The sequence below is a fragment of the Tamandua tetradactyla genome, chromosome X (genome assembly GCF_023851605.1).
Source record: "Tamandua tetradactyla isolate mTamTet1 chromosome X, mTamTet1.pri, whole genome shotgun sequence".
NCBI classification, from domain to species: Eukaryota; Metazoa; Chordata; class Mammalia; order Pilosa; family Myrmecophagidae; genus Tamandua; species Tamandua tetradactyla.
Window position 1 is genome coordinate 75,319,388 of NC_135353.1, and position 14,163 is coordinate 75,333,550.

Genomic DNA, 14,163 nt, shown 5'->3' on the forward strand with positions numbered 1-14,163 from the left:
GGTCTTCTGCTGACTGTTTCAAATTAACTGGCTTGTCTTTATAAAATCATCAAAACAACATTATTTGATATATTCTGAACAATTACAATACAAAAACACTGTGATCTACTTTTCAGTCAAGATACACTTTCGATAATGGATTTAAAGCTAGATTGATAATCAGTGTACACTATAAAAGGTCTCATGAGAGTGTAATTATGCCACTGTTTTACTTTATAATAAATAAAGAATTTTATCCACTCTATTGCTCATTATCTACTTTCAAGTGTTTGAAGATGATGAAGACGAGACAAATTTTAGGGGCCCTCTAATGGCCAAACTAAAAAAAAAAAAAGTGTCTAGAAGTCTATCTGAAATGTACTTTCAAGGTATATTGCCTGGACAAGAGCTACCTTCCTTAACCTTTTATGGTCTCAATTTCTTTGTATCTTATTTTCTTCACACCGGTGTTCTTACTGAAACAATGTGTATGCTTATTAATGTAGCTCTTTCACTTATGTATGGAGAAATGTATATAATAGTTCTCTATCCTTCTCCAATTTGTCATCCAAAATGGGAGTCTATAGATCTTAAAAAACTTTATCTTCTAAAATTTCTCTCATTTTCAATAGGCACCTACTAACATTCCATCCATTCAACTTTGCAAGACGCTTCATCCATTATTTGACCATTCATAACCTTTACTATTGTTTGAGATGTTATTATTTTTTACAAATTATTTTATTGAGATATCTTCCTGCCCCATACAGTACATCCAAATTATACAATCAATGGCTTACAATATCATCACTTAGTTGTGTTTTCATCACCATGATCGTTTTTTTAAAATTTGCATCACTCTAGAAAAGAAAAAAAAGAAAAAAAAAAACATACATCCCCTACCCTTACCACTCCCTTTTATTGACCACTAGTTTGCAAGGAGATAGGTTACTGACAACAGCAAACCAAGAGGCTTAGATTGAAAAATCCCTCAAAATCTCCCAAAAGAAGTCAAGGGGGCATATTTCAAACATGGAGAGGTTGCAGGATTAGGACATTTATGAAAGTCCCCTAGGGAAAAGTGGAACTGGAGTACTTAGGGAAGCAAGCTTACCTGTTGGGAGATATATATGGAATCAAAAGGGATCTCAACTTGTTGGAAATCTATTGTGTATATATGGTTGAAATAAATGAAAAGTCTTATACTTAGGTCAGTAAACTAGTTGAAGGAAAATAAAGAAAGGCATGACATAATAAAAGCCTACGTAATTGCCCCCCAGCCCTAAAATGTAACTTCAGTTTGCATTCAAGTGAAGTGATAAGGTGATAGGTTTGCTTGTGCTCTACTGTGCATTGGAATCGTATGTTCATTTATAAGTACCATGTTTTGAAAGAGATGTTAGCAAAAAGGAGAGAAGCCAAGAGATAAAGAGTGCATATTCAACAAACTACGCTATGGGAGGAATAGTTGAGGAAACTGGGAATGCTAACCTGGAAAATACTAGAGAAGGGGTGGTGAACATGAGTATTGCTTTCAAATATCAGAAGGACTTTCATGTAAAAGAGAGTTACATCTAAGCCTCATGTTGGAGGTGCATTGTGGTGAAAAGTACACTGAATCAGTACTGAGTTCTAGTGTCAGTGAGTGTATATTAGTATACTGAGTTCTAGTGTCACTAAAAGTATACAAGATGACACTGAATTCTAATGTCAGTCACTCTAGTGCTCATACTAAACTAGCGCATTTTGAAGATGTAAAATGAGAACATTTATCTCGTTGGTTCAAGGTCCCTTTTTAGCTTTGACTTTCTATGAACAAGAGAAACTGGTAGATATAAGAAAGAATTTTGATGATTTCTGAAAAAGAAAGGAGGTATTTCAAGGGACAGTCATCAGGGGTGTTTAAAGAGAAGAATGTTGAGGAAGAAACTATGGACTGGTTAGGTGGTTGCACTAGTGACTTTTAAAATCTGTGTCTACTCTGAGAGTTTTGATGTGAAAGCAAAGGTGGAAACAGATTTGGAAGCAGTTTTTAATGTAAAGAACAGTGCACCATATATGCTTGTACTTTTTTGTATTAATAGAACTTATATTACTTACTATGGTCTCAAATGTTGTTTTCCAAGGAGATTCAGCATCTTAGGGCCATAGATGCTGATGTCAGGCGCTATTGGCAATCCTCTATACTGGTGGAGTAGTTTCTATACCATACAATTGTACTGTGCTAGGTTCAAATCTTGGCTTTACCACTCATTTACCTCATTATCTTCCTATATTCTTTATCTGTAAAATAGGGAATAATAATACTTACGTTATCAGGTTTTCTGAAGAGTAAATTTCCCAGTATACTGTCTAGTGTATTGTAGGGCTAATACTGTGAATGTAATTATACCATTGAATTGCACACTTAAAAGTGGCTAAAATGGGAAATTTTGAGTTGCATATATGTTACTACAATAATTTTATTTAAGATAGTTGTATCTGAATACACTTATTTACATTGCATAGTCTTAGTGATCTTTGGCTCTGGAGTCAAACAGAAATGCACTTGACTCACAGCTGTTTTGCCTTAGGCAATTTATATGAACGCTCTTAGCCTCATTTTCCTTATGGAGCTATTATGGGGAGTAAACAATATAGTGCACGTAATGTACTTAGTAATGTTAGATGTTCCAGAAATGTTAGCTTTTATTAGTATTAATGAGTACATCCTCTGCACGATGTAGTAGAGTGGATCATTAGCGATTTTTAACTCTAATTAAAATGTAAGATTTTGGTAAAGTCACCACTTAATAACCCTAATTAGGAAAAAAAGAATAGACAATAGAAAATAATGGATGATCTTCAAACGTGTACATTTGTCTTTGGACTACATAAAGGTATCCACATTTCCCATATCTTTCTCTGTGCCTGTCTCCTCTCCTTGCTGCCAGTTGTGCAGCAGCCTGAGAGGGAAAGGATGAAGAGGACAGAAAGGTGATTGTATGCAGTGCAGGAAGAGAAGGAAGAAGAGGTTAGAAGACACAGATAGAATGTGAAGAGCTCTGGCACCTCTTGACTTCATCAGTATATGTCATTTAGGAGCATACACAAAATTTCCCAGAAATTCTGTCAGTATTCTTAGAATGAATCATTTCCATTCTTACCACTATATATTGCCAGAGTACAGACCCAGGATTGTGTAAAAGCAGGACAGTGAAAGAATTTAAAGTGTAATGAAATTCAAGCATTAACCTTTCTACTTCTTAGCTTCTCAAATTGCCTCCATGGACAATTGGCTGAGGAGCCTATGTAATAGAGGAAGGTCATGGGGTGGCAAACACTAGCAACTTAGGAAAATCTTCCAGGATTTGAGAAATGAAACGTAAGAGAGTTCTGCCAAGCAATGTTTCTGAAATGTCTTTTCCTATTTAACAACTAACAACAACCAACAAAAATACCCTTGAGTTCAGTTAAATAAGTGAGCCCCAAACACTATCTCTTTCTCACTTGATGCCAGAAAGAACCATAGTCAAAGAAGTATAATTTCAGAATGAATACATATTTGGTCAGGGATAAGGTTCTTTAAAAAGAAAAAATATTTCTGGAAAAAACATAAGTGAAAGAATAGAAAGAAAAGGACAAATCCATTAAAGGAAATAATAAAAACAGCATTCTTGCATAGTTTTCTTTGTAAAAGAGATAGAGTATATGAGGTAAGGGGCTCATTATCTTGTTCCTAGCCAGTAATTCATAGAGAAAAGAAACTGGGATTGGGGTGGTGCTGCCTAGAGAATTGTGCGTTAGCAACATGCCCATTAGTTAGAACCCACTACTCTTTACATAATGGGGAACAATTTGAAAGATTTCCACTGCTGTAGAAGCCTTTTCATGACCCATGTATTAAGTACACAATTGGTCACAGTGGGTTTTCTTCTACTCGTATACACTTTGTATTTTCCTACACTCAAGTTGAGAGTGCCAAAAGAAATCGCCCCAGAGAGAAAGGTGCATCATCTTAAGTTAAAAAGAAAAAAAAAAGAAACTAGCAGAAGAAAAATGTTGCAACTGTTTAAGCATGCTGAGTAATTAAACACAGTTGTGACCAGCATGGGATATTATCAGTGAGTAGAAACATCATGTTGAACTCATTTTTCTCATTTTTCAAAATGCTTTGTGTGGCTTTCCCCCGTCAATGATCTTTGCCCGTATATTTAGTAAAAACTACACCAATAATAGTGAACATGTAATGCTTATTGTAAGCATCTAGAACATGCCAGGTATTGGACTAGATGTGTGTATATATATACACATACATAATATAATTTCATTTATCTTCACAAGAGACCTATAAAGTAGGTACCATTATCCCCTTTTTCTACAAATGAGTATGCTGAGTGAAGAAAGGTGATTTAACGTCCATAACATCAGACAACTAGGAGGTTGAAAACTATTATTTCAAACATAGTTCTAGCTGACTCAAAAACTCATGCTTTTAATTACATCTGCTTGTTAACCTGTTTGTGGCTAAAAGATTTCATACCTCCACAGTACTCTGACTGATGAAAATGTCTACTTTGTCCTACTCTCCTCTTTTCTGCCAGCTCATCTGTTTAGCTCATATACTCCTTTCAGTTTTCCAGTCAAAATTCAGCCCTATGGGGTGCTTTCTATGGGGACCCAAGGAGGATTTTGTATTCTCTTGTCCATTCTTTATCATATCCAACTCCCTCAATGCACTGCCATGGAAGTGCAGTGACAAAGATAATGAGTGGCTAAAGACCCTTCCATTAAGTAAGGATTGAGTATCCTGTAAGAATGAATCCATATGATCCAATCTGTTCCTACAGAGGAGCTCAGATGTAGAGAAATCATCATCTGATTATATCCTATAATGTAGCTTGCTTATAATTCTTCCATATGTTTCATTCTCATCTTACCTACAAGAATGTGAACTTCTTGGAAATATTCAACCTCCCCATTTGGAGAAATTCTAATATTCTCACAAGCAGTGTGGACAATGAAATCAATAGGCTGAGACCTGAATCTTGGGGTTCAACCCTATGAAACTTATTCTTGCAAAGAATAGGCTAAGCCTACTAAAAATGATACTTAAGAGTTACCTCCTGAGAACCTCTTCTGTTGCTCAGATGTGGCCTCTTTCAAAGCCAACTTGGCAGGTGAACTCAGTGGCTCCCCATACATGACATATGACTCTCAGGGGTGTACATCTTCCTTGTAACATGGGACCAGATTCCCTGGATTCACTGGGACCCGGCATCATGAGACTGAGAAAACCTTCTTAACCAAAAAGGGCAAGAGAGAAATGAAGCAAAATAAAGTTTCAGTGGCTGAGAGATTTCCAACAGAGTCAGTAAGTTATCCTAGAGTTATTCTTATTCATTATATAGATATCCCTTTTTAGTTCATGGTGTATTGGAGTGGCTGGAGGAAGGTAACTAAAACTATTGAGCTTGTTCTGGAGGCCTGGATTCTTGAGGACAGTTGTGCAATGGTATGATTTTTGCAATGTGATTGTGTGGTTTTGGAAACATTGAATCTGTTGCTCCTTTTATCCAGAGAATGGACAGATGAGTGAAAAAATATGGATAGAAAATTAATAAATAATAGGGGGATAAGGGGTAAAATAAATTGGGTAGATGAAATACTAGTGGTCAATGAGAGGGAGGGGTAAGGGGTATGGGATGTATGTGCATTTTTTTCTTCTTTTCATTTCTTTTTCTGGAGTGATACAAATGTTTAAAAATGATCATGGTGATGAATACATAACTATGTGATGATACTGTGAGCCATTAATTGTACAGCATGTATGGAGGGGAAGTATGTGAAGATTCGTCATTGAAAATATTTTTTAAAAAAGTAAATGGAAAAGAAAAAAAGAATATGAGCTCTTTGAGAGGAAGGGTCATGCCTTATAATTCTTTTGCTTCCTCTGTCCTCTAACCAGTGGCATAGTACTGCAGCTTTAAATGAATAATTTAGTAAGGGCTTGACTTGATTGAGAAGGAGAATGATAGAAATACTATATGAGTTGTTTCTACTGGATACAAACCACAACAAAATTTAGTGGCTTATTTAACTCATGATTCTGTATGTTAGCAGTTTAGGCTGAGCTCAGCTGGCCTGTTCTTCTAGTCTCTTCTAGCTCAATCATGTATATATATTCAACTGCTAGTGAACTAGGTACCTTTGCTTTTGGGAGTTTGCTAAATATTGGCTGGTGTGATAGCATAGCAGGGGGAGCAACTCAAATATGCTTCTCACTACACAATAGCGAGATCTGGCAGGATTCTATGAATGCCAGTGCAAGTGCCTTTTTGAACCCTAGAATCAGAAATGAAACTGTGCTGTTTCTGTCACATTTTTTTGAACAAAGGATGTCACAAGTCCTGCCCAGTTGCCAGGGTTTTCTGCTATCGATATCCTAATGGAGAAATCTGAAACATCGTGCAATCTACCACAAACGGTACAAAATTATTGAGCAAATATTTTGTGCAAGGTACATTTTAAAGCTTATATGCACATGAACTCTGCTTGAAGGGGTCAAATAATTTGCTCAAAGTCACACAAGTTGCTGAATCAGATGCTTATTTTTTAACGCCGTCTTTTTCCTAGCATTCAACACTGTCTCTTAATTAAGGTCTCTGAATTTATATGCTGTTAAACATAATATTTTAAACACTTCTTTGGCCGCCATAACTTCTCAACATTGCCATCTTTAAAGCAGGAATAGTTTTAACAGTTATTATGGAAGTAATAACAGCTTTATATATACATATATATGGAGAGAGAGAGAGCTAAATATAAAATGTAGCAATGTGTATATTATAAGTAAAATATAGCACAATGTTCACCTGCATTGGACATTGTCATGTGAGGGCATTTGATTCCAAGAGAGATTTTCCAGATGACAAAAACCATTGACCTGCAGGGGCTTTCTGAAAAAATGGAGCTATGGAACACAACCTACAGAATTAAAGATAAGCAATACTTGGTGATAAGCAAGTTTTGGTCCAGTAAGCAAAACTTATCAGAATGAACAAGCATCCCATACCAGAGTAAATCAACTCCCACTTTGTAAGTCCTCCCCTATTTAAAGTGGAAACTTAACATCAGCCAATCATAACAGGTCCTTAATGTTTCTGCACTTGCTATATGTAAGTTCCCCCTTGTCACCCCCTCAATGGGTCTCTCTTTTACTTTCTGAGTGGGATGTTGCCAATTATGAATCATTCAGTGAAATAAAGTTGGATGATCCTGAATTGTAGGAACAGTTTTCTTTTAATAGCTTTGATAATGAGGACAGGATCAAGGAGTGACTACCGATGGCTCAGGAGACAAAAAAACAGAAAGACAAAGTTGCTGGCTGAACCCTTTGAGTTCTTTGTCTTCTGTTTGATCTCCCTCTCATATCAGAGCTCCATTCTCTTTGTATTTGAGCTCTCAAATATCATTAGCTTTTATTCCAAAGATTTGTGGGGCACTCTTGTTGATGAGAAAGCTCAAATTTTGAGCCTGAGTCCCTAGCCTTTTGGTGGAGTCCACAGCTTCATTTTTGCTGTTGCTGCTTTTGTTTTACCCTGAGAAAGAGGTAAGAGGTGAAATGGTAACTCCAAAAATGTTGATTCTGCACCCTCTGGCATCCTGGTATATTACGTGCTCAAAAATTATAAGTGCAGGAGCTGTGCCTTTCTTACGAAGTGGTAAAATCTCACTAAAGATAACTTAGAGTTGCAATGGATATTATGGGAATGTCTCAATTATACAAACTTACTCAGCTCAGACGTGAACTCGAGAAAAGAGCTCCTGAAATAAACAGGCCAAATGGAAAGCCTATTGTAATTCGTATTCATAGTCTATTAAGACATTGCAAGATTCTAAAATAGCTTATATGAACTAATGAGTTTAATATTTCCATATTTTCTGTGTTTTTATTTCTGACTCATGGCTGAAAAAAATTAAATTGAAGTTATAAGCTCTCTATTTGCATCTGTCTGTATGTTTGAGGTTTGATAGTTTCCTACCTCCAGATGGTAGAACACAATTAACTGATAAAACTCCTTAAAAGAGCTCTATTCAAATTGGCTTAAAGATAGATAAGTACTTACATAAAAATTAATATGCTTAAAGTCTAAGAAATAAAGGAAACAAAATTTCTAATATTTCTAATCAAAAAAGTACGTGTAGAATCAAACCCAATTATCTTTAAAAATTCACATTCACATAATTCAGATAAAATTTTCACAAATGGGACTAGTTTAATATTAATATTGTTAGTTAAATAAAAACAATTGCATCTTCTGAGTTATCATTGCTAAGTATGGTACAAGCATAAGTTTTATTCTACTTGGGTAAATTCTTCCCTAAATTTATTCAGATTTACTGATCACTTGTTAGCATTATGTTCACTAGATTTAAAAATGTAATTTTTAATAACCAAATTGTTATTATTTTGACAAACCTTATTTTAAGAGCAATTATGTTTCTTATGATGTAGCTTGATACAGTTTCCAAAATATTTTTTGTAACTAAAACATGTAAAGTATGCAGGTTGTGTTTTTGTTAAGGAAAATGACTGGTGGTTGCAGAATGAGAAACAGGAATGTGTAGGGAAAAGTTTGAATGAATATAGAAAGCTGTAGGAGGTTTGTAGAAAAAGAATTGTATTTGTCATGGTTGAGGTTAACTAAGATTTGATACTGTGCTGGTTTGAAAGGATATATGCCCCCTAAGAAAGCCATGTTTTAATATAAATCTCATTACTTAAAGGTAGAATAATCCCTACTCAGTACTGTATATTTGAAACTGTAATGAGATCATCTCCCTAGTTGATGTGATTTAGTTAAGAACGGTTGTTAAACTGGATTAGGGGATGACATGTCTCCACCCATTTGAGTGGGTCTTGATTGGTTTACTGGAGTCCTATAAAAGAGGAAATATTTTGGAGAATGAGAGACTCAGAGAGGGCAGAGAATGCTGCAGCACCACGAAGCAAAGAGTCCACCAGCCAGCGACCTTTGAAGATGAAGAAGGAAAACGCCTCCCGGGGAGCTTCATGAAACAGGAAGCCAGGAGAGAAAGCTAGCAGATGATGCTGTATTTGCCATGTGCCCTTCCAGCTGAGAGAGGAGCCCTGACCGTGTTCACCATGTGCCTTTCCAGATGAGAGAGAAACCCTGAACTTCATCGGCCTTCTTGAACCAAGGTATCTTTCCCTGGATGCCTTTGATTGGACATTACTATGGACTTGTTGTAATGGGGACATTTTCTCGGCCTTAGAACTGTAAACTAGCAACTCATTAAATCACCCCTTTTAAAAGCCATTCCATTTCTGGTATATTGCATTCCAGCAGCTAGCAAACTAGAACAGATACATTTAAAACAAATCACCACTCCTGCTGCACCTTTGTAAATAGTCAGGACATCTAATGATATCAGTCTTATTTTATGATCAAGAGTAATCTTTTTGGGGTTACCTTTGATTAAAAAGAGGATGATTGTAGACAGAAATTTTGTGCTTCAAAAGAAGCTACTGCCCACTCATGTGGGCTCTCTGATTCTGCCACTGTTCATTGTCTTAGCTATTTTTGTACCCCCTTTGAAAACTGCAGATAACAAAGTTTTGCAATTTACATGTAAATTGGACTGGAACAAGTGATCTTTCATATATTATCTATCTTAAATGCCAGTCAGAAAACTAACTTAGGATCTTTTATACATTGGGCCTCAAACATACAAAAGGGGAAAATAACCCCAATTCCTTGACCTTCTGTATTACACAATTCCATTCTTTCATGCACACCACCAAACCTTCCATAGCAACATGTGATCTGGAGTAGGCAGTTATAAATATATTTAAAGTTATGAAACGGAGCATTAACACTAACCTCAATGCTCTTCAGGCCCTCCAGATTATAGTTGATAGCTTAGTATCAGTGATCTTACAAAAAAAAAAGAAAAAGGGCAGTAGATATGCTCATTGCCCAAGTGCAGTGTTGGTTTTATGTTAATAAGTCTGACACAGTGTTAAATAACCTAAATAATGTAAAAGACCAATTTAAGTTGTTTCATGATATTAGTTGGGCTCAAACACTTCAATGGACAGGCCTATTTATTGATTTAGGTTCCTGGTTTAATTGACTATAGGGACAAACTTTGTATACTTTGGATTTATGCTGTTAATTGTGATTATCAGCTTCTATATTTTTACTTCTTGTACAAACTATGTTTCATGATTCTGTTCAAATTCTTTGTCATCCTCAAGAAAGATGGTTGCTCTTAAGATAGTTAATCAAAAGCAAAATGTTATAGAAACTATACCCCTTCTAGTGGATTGACACAAAGTAAAGAAGGTAATAGACACTGAGACTCAAATAGAGGGACGCACTTACAATCTACTCAATCTAAGTAATTCACTACACAGGTCATAAATAAAGTTGAAGAGCCACCCAATTAACCTGATTGAAATCAAGAAAAGAAATATATATGAAAAAATGAAAAGGAAATAAAAAGAAAAAAAATAACTGACAAAAAAAGAAGTCAATGATGGTGACAAGAGTGCTTTGATCACGTTTCCAATTAGATTCTTGAAAATATGAGCAAATGGAGGGAACTGCTCAGTAAAATAATATGACTGTCTGCATTAAGCATTACCAGGAGGGTCACCTTTGTAGAGAAGACTTTCCAGAAGACAGAAACAATTGACTTACAGAGGATTTCTGAGAAAATGGAACAAACTCTGCAGAACTAGATAAACAATATCTGATGATAAATCAGTTTTGGTCTAGTAGAGATAGCTTGTAAGAATAGACAAGGACACCATACTTGTCAGTGTATGCCTGCTCCCACTTTGTAAGACCCTCCCTATATATAATGGATACAATCTCAGCCAATCAAAAAAGTTCATCACATGCTTCCATGTTTACCCTATATATCTCTCTATTTCCATCCCTTCAGAGCTCCCTTATACCTGCCCAACTCATGAATTACTTAATAAGACTATAAGTTCCTAAGTAACATGAAAACCTTTTCTATATATGTACATATGTCTATGTATATATACATAATTTAAATAACAGCTGCTAAGCAGTATACGTATGATATTTTCCTTTATACATCAGAGGAACATTCTATCTATAGAGTGATGAAAGATGTTAAGATGGTTAAAAGAGATGCAAAAAAATCAATGGCATAGGTTTTGTCTTCCCAACACTATAGACCCAGCACTATCAGAATATTGGAAACTCCCTGTAGTAGAAATGAATAAAGATAAAGAATGCAAAAGGAAATGGAATTTTGTTAAAATAACTTTATTTTCTACAGTGTGTCCAGAGAAATGCCTTGATGCTGAAACTTTGACATCTGGAGAAAGCTACCATGTTGAATATATATATATATATATATCATTTCCTTGATAAGAGAGCTCTGTCTTTGGAGTTCCCTCTAACATTAGAATTGTTCCTATTGGAAGGGTAGCTATACTAAGAAATTCTGATGACTACTACTTCATTTATGAAGGGAATTGTTTTTGGACAACTGAATTTGTGCTCTTTGTGTAAATTATTTTGTGTCCACATTTAAATATGAAGTAATATTAAAATTAATACTTAAAATAAAAATTAAAGATTTTCAGAAGACTAAAAACAGTTATCAAAAGCTTTATATCCTTTTTTTAGAGAAGAAATTTCTCCATGTGTTAATGTGTTAGACTTATTTCCATGTAACATCTCAGCAAGAAGCATCTCAGACTGTCAATGTTAACTTTGTCTTTTGGTGTGATTTGTACATAACTCCTTCTACACTTTTAGAAGATGATAGTCATCATTCCAAAGGTCTTAAAAGTAACACAACATGTTAAGAGTTCCTGCTTTATTACAGGTGATAATTATCCTCTATAGCTGGGGTATATGTTGAAACTCTCAGGTCATAGTTAATAAGAAGTGTTGTCATAGCTTTTTGGTGATAGGTATCTAAAATTCCTGTCATGAAATGCCTAGCTATGGCATAAGTAATGCATAGGAAAATAGTAAGTATACCACTGTGAGTGTCTTTTAGTTATCACAAGCATCTTACCCCTTCGCAAAAAGCATCTGTGAAATAAAATTGAAGATAATGATCTCCTGTGATTTCTAGGTTCTATTTGAAGCCCTTCCAGATCTACTACCTAATTTGAGCTTCCCTTGTGAAGCTGATAAGACAGATGATGAGTTTAATATTTATATTTTTCATATGATTAATCCAGAAAGTAAACATGAGATTTCTGGGCCAAAGGCAGATTATTATTATTTAGCAATAACAACCTTGGTTCCTCTTTGCCCCAAATATTTTCCCAAATTTAATGTAATGAAAGTCAGATGCCATCCTTCACATGATATGGTCTGTGCTCTAGGAGATGAACTCTGAAAATATTAATCATGAAGCTTATAAACACAATGTCTCTTTCTCCTCCTGGCTCCCCTCTTGAGAGATGGATAGAAACAATCTCCTTAATATGAACAACTCTCCTTGGGGAGAGAGGAAGAGGACTCTGGGTTCTTAAGTTTTGGATTATATATAAATGTCTCATGGGTGTATAGGTTGTTTAAGGAGCTGGGAAGTTTTGGGGACTGGGGTTGCAGATAAGACAATTGTCTCTTTGTTGACAAAACCTAGAACATCTTCTTCAATCTGAGTTTCATCTCCCTTTGAGATGTAAGCACATACCTCTGTGGGGGTAAATTTTTTGCTATCTAGTGAGTCATCTTTTAAGTTATAGTGCTTGTCCTTTAACTCAGGTCCTAGTAAAACTTTTCACAGTACGCCATAACAGTGGATAAACATATTTCCTTTATAGTCCAAAAAGTATCCAAACTCCCATTTTATGAATGGAAACAGAGAACCAATGAATTTAACTGATATTTCCAAAGACTCACTAGAAGTGGAAGGAAAAGACATTTCCTAAAGCTTATTCTGACACCCATTTTCATGCCTTTATACCACACTGGGTTAAAAAACTTCTTTAAAATTTTTCAACAAGTACCTATTGGTATAAATATCATTTGTGCTCAGATTTTATTAGTTGAAACACTTTCTTCTTGACAAACAGACAATTGAAAATATCTGAAAAGTCAAAATTGGGAGACTAGGAGTTTTAAATAGTTGGGTGGAAAGGGAAAGAACTTTGAAGTGTGTCCTTTGTAGGGTGAACAGAAATGAATGGAGAAAAAGTAGGAAGCACTTAGAAAAGTGAGAAAATAAATATCCCTGGTGATAGGGAGGACTTTCGATCTGGGAGAAGTTTCAGAAGGAATGGGAACAGGTTCCTCACCAATAAGCTTTGTCTATTTTACTATTTTGCCTTTGGACCTCTGACACTGAAAATTACCTTTTTCATATGTGTTCTATGAGTTGCTTATCATCTGGTATAAGGGAAATGTCTGTGGCTACAATTCTCCGAAAGGGAAATTTCAGAAACTAATATACAGCAAAAATAACTATTCAGCAGGAAAAGTAACTCATCAGATATTTAATATCCAGGAGTGTACTCCCATATAAAATAGGTCTATATTTCCAAAATATTGACCATACCTCTTTCAGTTAGAAAAAGGTTTTGGCAAGACACTCACAGCAAAGTAAATGTTTATTTTTCCTTTATGTATATTCATGAACTATCATGTATGAGTTTGTGTAACATTTAAAAAACATAAAAATACAAATTGAATGAGTTAAAATAAATGGAGTTTTCAATATTTACTTCCCACTTTTGAATTATCTTGTATACCACATAAGTATACATATGCACAATTTGAAGATTACTAGAATGTATGTTAGTGCTTTTTACAATCCAAATCAATATACAGTTAATATTTCTGAATCCCTGTGTAAGCCGTTGTCAATTTCTCACTTATTCCTAAGCATCTCATATGTCTCTTATACACATTTTAGTACTTTCCATACACTTCTATTCTCTTTTTCTCTTGATGTGCTTTTGTATTGCTATATCCTTTCATTCACCAATCCTCTCTTCAGCTCCATCTAATCTGCTCTTAAAACCAACTGTGCCGGTTTGAAAGGATTATGTGCCCTAGAAAAGCTATGTTTTAACCCAGACTCTGTCTCATGGAGGCAACCATTTCTTTAATCCCTATTCAGCACTATGTGTTAGAATCTTGATTAGATTATCTCCATGGAAATATGACACATCCA